Here is a 10,682-nt window from a genome sequence, read left to right on the forward strand (position 1 = left end):
CCCCCACCCTCTCCCCTCCCCCCCCACCCTCTCCCCTCCCCCCCACACTTTCCCCTCCCCCCCCAACCCACCCTCTCCCCCTCCCCCCCACCCTCTCCCCCTCCCCCCCACCCTCTCCCCCTCCCCCCCACCCTCTCCCCCCTCCCCCCCATCCTCTCCCCCTCCCCCCCATCCTCTCCCCCTCCCCCCCATCCTCTCCCCCTCCCCCCATCCTCTCCCCCTCCCCCCATTCTCTCCCCCTCATCCTCTCCCCCTCCCCCGTCCTCTCCCCCTCCCACCCATCCTCTCCCCCTACCCCCCCATCCTCCCCCCTATCCTCACCCCCCTCCCCCCCATCCCCACCCCCCCCCCATCCCCACCCCCCCCCTCCCCCCCATCCCCCACCCCCCCTCCCCCCCATCCCCACCCCCTCCCCCCCATCCTCACCCCTTCCCCACCCCCTCCCCCCCATCCTCACCCCTTCCCCCCATCCTCACCCCCTCCCCCCCATCCTCTCCCCCTCCCCCCCATCCTCTCCCCCTCCCCCCCATCCTCTCCCCCTGCCCCCCATCCTCTCCCCCTGCCCCCCATCCTCTCCCCCTGCCCCCCATCCTCTCCCCCTGCCCCCCATCCTCTCCCCCTGCCCCCCATCCTCTCCCCCTGCCCCCCATCCTCTCCCCCTGCCCCCCATCCTCTCCCCCTCCCCCCATCCTCTCCCCCTCCCCCCATCCTCTCCCCCTCCCCCCATCCTCTCCCCCTCCCCCCATCCTCTCCCCCTCCCCCCATCCTCTCCCCCTCCCCCATCCTCTCCCCTCCCCCCACCCTCTCCCCCTCCCCCCACCCTCTCCCCCTCCCCCACATCCTCTCCCCCTCCCCCATCCTCTCCCCCTCCCTCTCCCCCATCCTCTCCCCTCCCCCATCCTCTCCCCCTCCCCCCCATCCTCTCCCCTTCCCCCCCATCCTCTCCCGCTCCCCCCCTCCAATCCTCTCCCCCTCCCCCCCCAATCCTCTCCCCCTCCCCCATCCTCTCCCCCCCATCCTCCCCCCCTCCCCCCCATCCTCCCCCCCATCCTCCCCCCCATCCTCCCCCCTCCCCCATCCTCTCCCCCTCACCCCCACCCTCTCCCCTCCCCCCCACCCTCTCCCCTCCCCCCCACCCTCTCCCCTCCCCCCCCACCCTCCCCCCCCCTCTCCCCCCCCCACCCTCTCCCCCCCCCCCCCTCTCCTCCCCCCCACCCTCTCCCCCCCCACCCTCTCCCCCCCCCCACCCTGTCCCCTCCCCCCACCCTCTCCCCCCCCCACCCTCTCCCCTCCCCCCACCCTCTCCCCTCCCCCCCCAACCCACCCTCTCCCCCTCTCCCCACCCCATCTTCTCCCCCTCCCCCCCATCCTCTCACCCTCCCCCCCATCCTCTCCCCCTACCCCCCATCCTCACCCCCTCCCCCCCATCCTCAACCCTCCCCCCCATCCTCTCCCCTCCCCCCCCATCCTCTCCCCCTCCCCCCCCATCCTCTCACCCTCCCCCCCATCCTCTCCCCCTACCCCCCATCCTCACCCCCTCCCCCCCATCCTCACCCCCTCCCCCCCATCCTCACCCCTCCCCCCCATCCTCTCCCCCTCCCCCCCATCCTCTCCCCCTCCCCCCCCATCCTCTCCCCCCTCTCCCCCTCACCCCCATCCTCTCCCCCTCCCCCCCATCCTCTCCCCCTCCCCCAATACTCTCCCCCTTCCCCCATCCTCTCCCCCTCCCCCTTATCCTCTCCCCCTCCCCCCCATCCTCTCCCTCTCCCCCCCCATCCTCTCCCTCTCCCCCACATCCTCTCCCCCTCCCCCCCCATCCTCTCCCCCTCCCCCCCCATCCTCTCCCCCTCCCCCCATCCTCTCCCCCTCCCCCCCATCCTCTCCCCCTGCCCCCCATCCTCTCCCCCTCCCCCTGATCCTCTCCCCCTCCCCCCTGATCCTCTCCCCCTCCCCCCTGATCCTCTCCCCCTCCCCCCTGATCCTCTCCCCGTCTCCCCATACTCTCCCCCTCCCCCCATCCTCTCCCCCTCCCACCCATCCTCTCCTCCTTCCCCCCATCCATCCCCATCCCCCCACCCCATCCTCTCCCCCCCACCCCATCCTCTCCCCCCTCCACCCCATCCTCTCCCCCTCCACCCCATCCTCTCCCCCCCATCCTCTCCCCCTCCCCCCATCCTCTCCCCTCCCCCCCATCCTCTCCCCCTCCCCCCATCCTCTCACCCTCCCCCCCATCCTCTCACCCTCACCCCCCATCCTCTCCCCCTCCCCCCCATCCTCTCCCCCTCCCCCCCATCCTCTCCCCCCCCCCTCCCCCCCATCCTCTCCCCCTCCCCCATCCTCTCCCCCTCCCCCCATCCTCTCCCCCTCCCCCCATCCTCTCCCCTCCCCCATCCTCTCCCCCTCCCCCCATCCTCTCCCCCTCCCCCATCCTCTCCCCCTCCCCCCATCCTCTCCCCCTCCCCCATCCTCTCCCCCTCCCCCCATCCTCTCCCCCTCCCCCCATCCTCTCCCCCTCCCCCCCATCCTCTCCCCCTCCCCCCATCCTCTCCCCCTCCCCCCCATCCTCTCCCCCTCACCCCCCATCCTCTCCCCTCACCCCCCATCCTCTCCCCCTCACCCCCCATCCTCTCCCCCTCACCCCCATCCTCTCCCCCTCACCCCCCATCCTCTCCCCCTCACCCCCATCCTCTCCCCTCACCCCCCATCCTCTCCCCCTCACCCCCCATCCTCTCCCCCTCACCCCCCATCCTCTCCCCCTCACCCCCCATCCTCTCCCCCTCACCCCCATACCCGCCCCTCCCCCCCATCCTCTCCCCCTCCCCCCCATCCTCTCCCCCTCCCCCCCCATCCTCTCCCCCTCCCCCCCTATCCTCTCCCCCTCCCCCCATCCTCTCCCCCTCCCCCCATCCTCTCCCCCCATCCTCTCCCCCTCCCCCCATCCTCTCCCCCTCCCCCCCATCCTCTCCCCCTCCCCCCCATCCTCTCCCCCCCATCCTCTCCCCCCTCCCCCCATCCTCTCTCCCGCTCCCCTCCCATCCTCTCCTGCTCCCCTCCCGTCATCCTCTCCCCGTGCTCCCCTCCCCCCATCCTCTCCCCGTGCTCCCCTCCCCCCATCCTCTCCCCGTGCTCCCCTCCCCCCATCCTCTCCCCGTGCTCCCCTCCCCCCATCCTCTCCCCGTGCTCCTCTCCCCCATCCTCTCCCCGTGCTCCCCTCCCCCCCATCCTCTCCCCGTGCTCCCCTCCCCTCATCCTCTCCCCGTGATTCCCTCCCCCATCCTCTCCCCGTGCTCCCCTTCCCCCCATCCTCTCCCCGTGCTCCCCTTCCCCCCATCCTCTCCCCGTGCTCCCCTCCCCCCATCCTCTCCCCGTGCTCCCCTCCCCCCATCCTCTCCCGCTCCCCTCCCCCCATCCTCTCCCGCTCCCCTCCCCCCATCCTCTCCCGCTCCCCTCCCCCCATCCTCTCCCGCTCCCCTCCCCCCATCCTCTCCCGCTCCCCTCCCCCCATCCTCTTCCGCTCCCCCCCCCATCCTCTCCCGCTCCCATCCCCCCATCCTCTCTCGCTCCCATCCCCCATCCTCTCCCCCTCCCTCCCCTCCCCTCCCCCATCCTCTCCCCCTCCCCTCCCCAATCCTCTCCCCCTCCCCTCCCCCATCCTCTCCCCTCCCCTCCCCCATCCTCTCCCCTCCCCTCCCCCCACCTCTCCCCCATCCTCTCCCCCTCCCCCATCCTCTCCCCTCCCCCATCCTCTCCCCCTCCCCTCCCCTCCCCCATCCTCTCCCCTCCCCTCCCCCATCCTCTCCCCCATCCCCTCCCCCCATCCTCTCCCCCGTCCCCCCCAGCTTCCCAACCTCCCCGCTTCCCCACCCAGCCTCCCCTGGCCCCCCCACCCAGCCTCCCCCACCCCCCCCACCCAGCCTCTCCCACCCCCCCCCACCCAGCCTCTCCCAGCCCCCCCACCCAGCCTCTCCCAGCCCCCCCACCCAGCCTCTCCCACCCCCCCCACCCAGCCTCCCCCACCCAGCCTCTCCCACCCCCTCACCCAGCCTCCCCCACTCCCCCCCCACCCACCCCCACTCCCCCCCCACCCAGCCTCTCCCACCCCCCCCACCCAGCCTCCCCCACCCAGCCTTCCCCACCCCCCCCACCCAGCCTCCCCCACCCCACCCTCCCCCATCCTCTCCCCTCCCTTCCCCCATCCCACCTTGCCTCCCCCACCCCCCCCTCCCCAACTCTCATCAGCAGCACCAGGAGTCGCGCCATCCCGCCCCACTACCAACACAGCCACATCCCAGTCCGATCTCCCAGCAAAACCCAGAACAATCCCCCAGAATCACAACCACCCATATAAACTGTAACCCCAGTCCCTGCACTGAAACCATTAATATAAACCATACCCCCAGTTCTTACATCAAAACCATTAATATAAACTGTACCCCAGTCCTTGGAATGAAACTATTGATCTAAACTGTACCCCCAGTCCCTGCAGCGAACCATTGATATAAACTGTACCCCACTCCCAATACTGAAACCATTAGAGTCCGAGAGTCATTGAACAAATACTGGGTGTCCTTGATAGGTAATGTCCCTGTCAAGCAGGGAGGAAATGGCCAAGTGAGGGAACCATGGTTCACAAAAGAGGTGGAATGTCTTGTAAAAAGGAAGAGGGAAACTTATGTAGGGATGAGGAAACAAGGTTCAGATGGCACGATTGAGGGTTACAAGTTAGCAAGGAATGAGCTGAAAAAGGGGCTTAGGAGAGCTAGGAGGGGGCATGAGAAGTCCTTGGTGAGTTGGATCAAAGAAAACCCCAAGGCTTTTTACTCTTATGTGAGGAATAAAAGAATGACCAGGGTGAGGTTAGGGCCGGTCAAGGACAGTAGTGGGAACTTGTGTATGGAGTCAGTAGAGATAGGAGAGGTGATGAATGAATGCTTTTCTTCAGTGTTCACCAAGGAGAGGGGCCATGTTTTTGAGGAAGAGAAGATGTTACAGGCTAATAGGCTGGAGGAAGTAGATGTTCGGAGGGAGGATGCACTAGCAGTTTTGAATAAACTGAAGGTCGATAAGTCACCTGGGCCTGATGAAACATATCCTAGGATTCTTTGGGAGACAAGGGATGAGATTGCAGAGCCTTTGGCTTTGATCTTTGGGTCCTCACTGTCCACGGGGATGGTGCCAGAGGACTGGAGAGTGGCGAATGTTGTTCCTCTGTTTAAGAAAGGGAATAGAAATGACCCTGGTAATTATAGGCCGGTTAGTCTTACTTTGGTGGTAGGTAAGTTGATGGAAAAGGTCCTGAGGGATGGGATTTACGACCATTTAGAAAGATGCGGATTAATCCGGGATAGTCAGCACAGATTCGTGAAGGGCAAGTCGTGCCTCACAAATTTGACAGAATTTTTTGAGGAGGTAACTAAGTGTGTTGATGAAGGTAGGGCAGTTGATGTCATATACATGGATTTTAGTAAGGCGTTTGATAAGGTCCCCCATGGTCGGCTTATGATGAAAGTAAGGAGGTGTGGGATAGAGGGAAAGTTGGCTGGTAACTGGCTATCTGATCGAAGACAGAGGGTGGTGGTGGATGGAAAATTTTCGGATTGGAGGCAGGTTGCTAGCGGAGTGCCACAGGGATCAGTGCTTGGTCCTCTGCTATTCGTGATTTTTATTAATGACTTAGAGGAGGGGGCTGAAGGGGGATCAGTAAATTTGCTGATGACACCAAGATTGGTGGAGTAGTGGATGAGGTGGAGGGCTGTTGTAGCCTGCAAAGAGACATAGAGAGGATGCAAAGCTAGGCTGAAAAATGGCAGATGTTGTTTAATCCTGATAAATGTGAGGTGATTCATTTTGGTAGGACAAATTTAAATGTGGATTACAGGGTCAAAGGTAGGGTTCTGAAGACTGTGGAGGAACAGAGAGATCTTGGGGTCCATATCCACAGATCTCTGAAGGTTGCCACTCAAGTGGGTAGAGCTGTGAAGAAGGCCTATAGTGTGTTAGCTTTTATTAACAAGGGGTTGGAGTTTAAGAGCCATGGGGTTATGCTGCAACTGTACAGGACCTTGGTGAGACCACATTTGGAATATTGTGTGCAGTTCTGGTCACCTCACTATAAGAAGGATGTGGAAGCGCTGGAAAGAGTGCAAAGGAGATTTACCAGGATGCTGCCTGGTTTGGAGGGTAGGTCTTATGAGGAAAGGTTGAGGGAGCTAGGGCTATTCTCTCTGGAGCGGAGGAGGCTGAGGGGAGACTTAATAGAGGTTTATAAAATGATGAAGGGGATAGAGTGAACGTTCAAAGACTATTTCCTCGGGTGGATGGAGCTATTACAAGGGGGCTTAACTATAGGGTTCATGGTGGGAGATATAGGAAGGATGTCTGAGGTAGGTTCTTTACTCAGAAAGTGGTTGGGGTGTGGAATAGACTGCCTGCAGTCATAGTGGAGTCAGACACTTTAGGAACATTTAAGTGGTTATTGGATAGGCACATGGAGCACACCAGGATGATAGGGAGTGGGATAGTTTGATCTTGGTTTCAGATAAAGCTCGGCACAACATCGTGGGCCGAAGGGCCTGTTCTGTGCTGTAGTGTTCTATGTTCTATAGAGGTTTACAGCATGGAAACAGGCTCTTCGGCCCAACTTGTCCATGCCGCCCTTTTTTTTTTAAAACCCCTAAGCTAATCCCAATTGCCCACATTTGGCCCATATCCCTCTATACCCATCGTACCCATGTAACTATCTAAATGCTTTTTAAAAGATAAAATTGTACCCGCCCCGACTACTACCTCTGGCAGCTTGTTCCAGACACTTACCACCCTCTGTGTGAAAAGATTGCCCCTCTGGACAATTTTGTATATCTCCCCTCTCACCTTAAACCTATGCCCTCTAGTTTTAGATTCCCCTAACTTTGGGAAAAGATATTGACCATCTACCTTGTCTATGCATCTCATTATTTTATAGACCTCTATAAGGTCACCCCTCAGCCTCCTACGCTCCAGAGAAAAAAGTCCCAGTCTATTCAGCCTCTCCTTATAACTCAATCCATCAAGTCCCGGTAGCATCCTACTAAATCTTTTCTGCACTCTTTCTAGTTTAATAATATCCTTTCGATAATAGCGTGACCAGAATTGCACACAGTATTCCAAGTGTGGCCTTACCAATGTCTTGTACAACTTCAACAAGACATTCTAACTCCTGTATTCAATGTTCTGACCAATGAAACCAAGCATGCTGAATGCCTTCTTCACCACTCTGTCCACCTGTGACTCTGCTTTCATGGAGCTATGAACATGTACCCCTCGATCTCTTTGTTCTGTAACTCTCCCCAACGCCCCACCATTAACTGAGTAAGTCCTGGTTCAATCTACCAAAATGCATCACCTCGCATTTGTCTAAATTAAACTCCATCTGCCATTCGTCAGCCCACTGGCCCAATTGATCAAGATCCCGTTGCAGTCCGAGATAACTTTCCTCACTGTCCACTATGCCACCAATCTTGGTGTCATCTGCAAACTTACCAACCATGCCCCCTATATTCTCATCCAAATCATTAATATAAATGACAAATAACAGTGGGCCCAGCACTGATCCCCGAGACAGACCGTTGGTCACAGGCCTCCAGTTTGAAAAACAACTCTCTACAACCACCCTCTGGCTTCTGTCAAGAAGCCAATTTTGTACCCATTTAGATACCTCACCCTGGATCCCGTGAGATTTAACCTTATGCAACAACCTACAATGCGGTACCTTGTCAAAGGCCTTGCTAAAGTCCATGTAGACAACATCAACTGCACTATCCTCATCTACCTTCTTGGTTATCCCTTCAAAAAACTCAATCAAATTTGGGGACATGATTTTCCACTCACAAAGCCATGCTGACTGTCCCTAATCAGTCCTTGCGTCTCTAAATGCCTGTAGATCCTGTCTCTCAAAATACTTTCCAACAATTTACCCACCACAGATGTGAGGCTCACTGGCTTTTCCCTGCAGCCCTTTTTAAACAAAGGCACAACATTTGCCACTCTCCAATCTTCAGGCACCTCACCTGTGACTATCGATGATTCAAATATCTCGGCTTGGGGACCTGCAATTTCCTCCCTAGCCTCCCACAACGTCCTGGCATACACTTAATCAGGTCCCGGGGTTTATCTACCTTGATGCGCTTTAAGACTTCCAGCACCTCCTTATCTGTAATATGTACACTCCTCAAGACATCACTATTTATTTCCCCAAGTTCCTTCACATCCACGCTTTTCTCAACAGTAAATACTGATGAGAAATATTCATTTAGGATCTCACCCATCTGTTGTGGATCCGCACATAGATGACCTTGTTGATCCTTAAGAGGCCCTACTCTCTCCCTTGTTACTCTTTTGCCCTTTATGTATTTGTAGAAGCTCTTTGAATTCTCCTTTGCCTTATCTGCCAAAGCAATCTCGTGTCCCCATTTTGCCCTCCTGATTTCTCTCTTAACTCTACTCCTACACCCCCTATACTCTTCAAGAGATTCACTTGATCCCACCTGCCTATGCATGTCATGTGCCTCTTTCTTCTTCTTGACCAGGGCCTCACTATCCCGAGTCATTCAGGGTTCCCAACTTATGCCAGCCTTGCCCTTCACTCTAAGAGGAATGTGTTTACCCTGAACCCTGGTTAACACACTTTTGAAAGCATGCCACTTAAGACCATAAGACCATAAGACATAGGAGCGGAAGTAAGGCCATTCGGCCCATCGAGTCCACTCCACCATTCAATCATGGTTGATTTCAACTCCATTTACCCGCTCTCTCCCCATAGCCCTTAATTCCTCGAGAAATCAAGAATTTATCAATTTCTGTCTTGAAGACGCTCAACGTCTCGGCCTCCACAGCCCTCTGTGGCAATGAATTCCACAGACCCACCACTCTCTGGCTGAAGAAATTTCTCCTCATCTCTGTTCTAAAGTGACTCCCTTTTATTCTAAGGCTGTGCCCCCGCGTCCTAGTCTCCCCTGTTAATGGAAACAACTTCCCTACGTCCATCCTATCTAAGCCGTTCATTATCTTGTAAGTTTCTATCAGATCTCCCCTCAACCTCCTAAACTCCAATGAATATAATCCCACGATCCTCAGACGTTCATCGTATGTCAGGCCTACCATTCCTGGGATCATCCGTGTGAATCTCCGCTGGACCCGCTCCAGTGCCAGTATGTCCTTCCTGAGGTGTGGGGCCCAAAATTGCTCACAGTACTCCAAATGGGGCCTAACCAGTGCTTTATAAAGCCTCAGAAGTACATCCCTGCTTTTGTATTCCAAGCCTCTTGAGATAAATGACAACATTACATTTGCTTTCTTAATTACGGACTCAACCTGCAAGTTTACCTTTAGAGAATCCTGGACTAGGACTCCCAAGTCCCTTTGCACTTTAGCATTATGAATTTTGTCACCGTTTAGAAAATAGTCCATGCCTCTATTCTTTTTTCCAAAGTGTACGACCTCGCACTTGCCCACGTTGAATTTCATCAGCAGACTTGGCAGACGTATCTTTGCCTTCCCACAGACTCCCCCAATTAACTTTTGAAAGTTCCTGCCTGATACCATCAAAATTGGCCTTGCCCCAATTTAGAATTTTAACTTTTGGGACAGACCTATCATTCTCCATAGCTATGGAGGAGTAGCAATACTGGTTAGGGAGCATACTACAGCGGTACAGAGGGTGGACAATTTAGAAGGATCATGTAACGAGACACTGTGGGTCGAGCTCAGAAACGGGAAGGGTGCAGTCTCTATGCTGGGGGTAGACGACAGGCCTCCCAACAGCCCACGGGAAGTTGAGGAATGGATATGGAAGGAGATTCTGGACAGGTGCAGAAAAATAGGGTTGTTGTAGTGGGAGACTTTAATTTCCCTTATATAGACTGGAAATCCCTTCGGGCTGGGGTTCCGGACGGGGAGGAATTTGTAAAATGTGTCCAGGAAGGTTCTTTGGAACAATATGTTGATAGTCCAACTAGAGAGGGGGCTATACTGGACCTAGTACTGGGGAGTGAACCTGGTCAGGTCATCAAAGTTTCAGTGGGGGAACATGTGGCGAACAGTGACCACAATTCTGTAAACTTTCGGATAGTCATGGAAAAGGATGAGTGTTGTCCTATGGGTAAGGTGCTGAATTGGGGGAAGGCTAACTACAGCCGGATTAGGCAGGATTTGGTGGCTGTTGATTGGGAGAGGCTGTTCGAGGGTAAATCCACATCTGGCATGTGGGGGTCTTTTAAGGAACAATTGATAGGAGTGCAGGACAGGCATGTGCCTGTAAAAAGGAAGGACAGGAAAGGTAGGATTCAAGAGCTGTGGATAACCAGAGAAATTGTGGGTTTAATCAAAAAGAAAAAAGAGGCATACATAAGGTCCAGGCAGCTAAAAACAGATGAAGCACTGGAGGAATACAGAGAAAGTAGAAAAGAACTCAAACAGGGCGTAAGAAGGGCAAAAAGGGGTCACAAAATGTCCTTGGCAGACGGGATTGAGGAGAATCCCAAGGCATTTTGTACATGCGTTCGGAACAAGAGGGTTGTCAGAGAAAGAGTCGGACCTCTCGAGAACAAAGGAGGGGAATTATGCTTAGAACCCAAGGAAGTAGGTGAGATCCTAAATGAATACTTTGCATCAGTAGTCACAAAGGAGAGGGACACGTTGATTGGTAG

Source organism: Mustelus asterias, chromosome 17, assembly GCF_964213995.1.
Source record: "Mustelus asterias chromosome 17, sMusAst1.hap1.1, whole genome shotgun sequence".
In the NCBI taxonomy this organism is placed as follows: domain Eukaryota; kingdom Metazoa; phylum Chordata; class Chondrichthyes; order Carcharhiniformes; family Triakidae; genus Mustelus; species Mustelus asterias.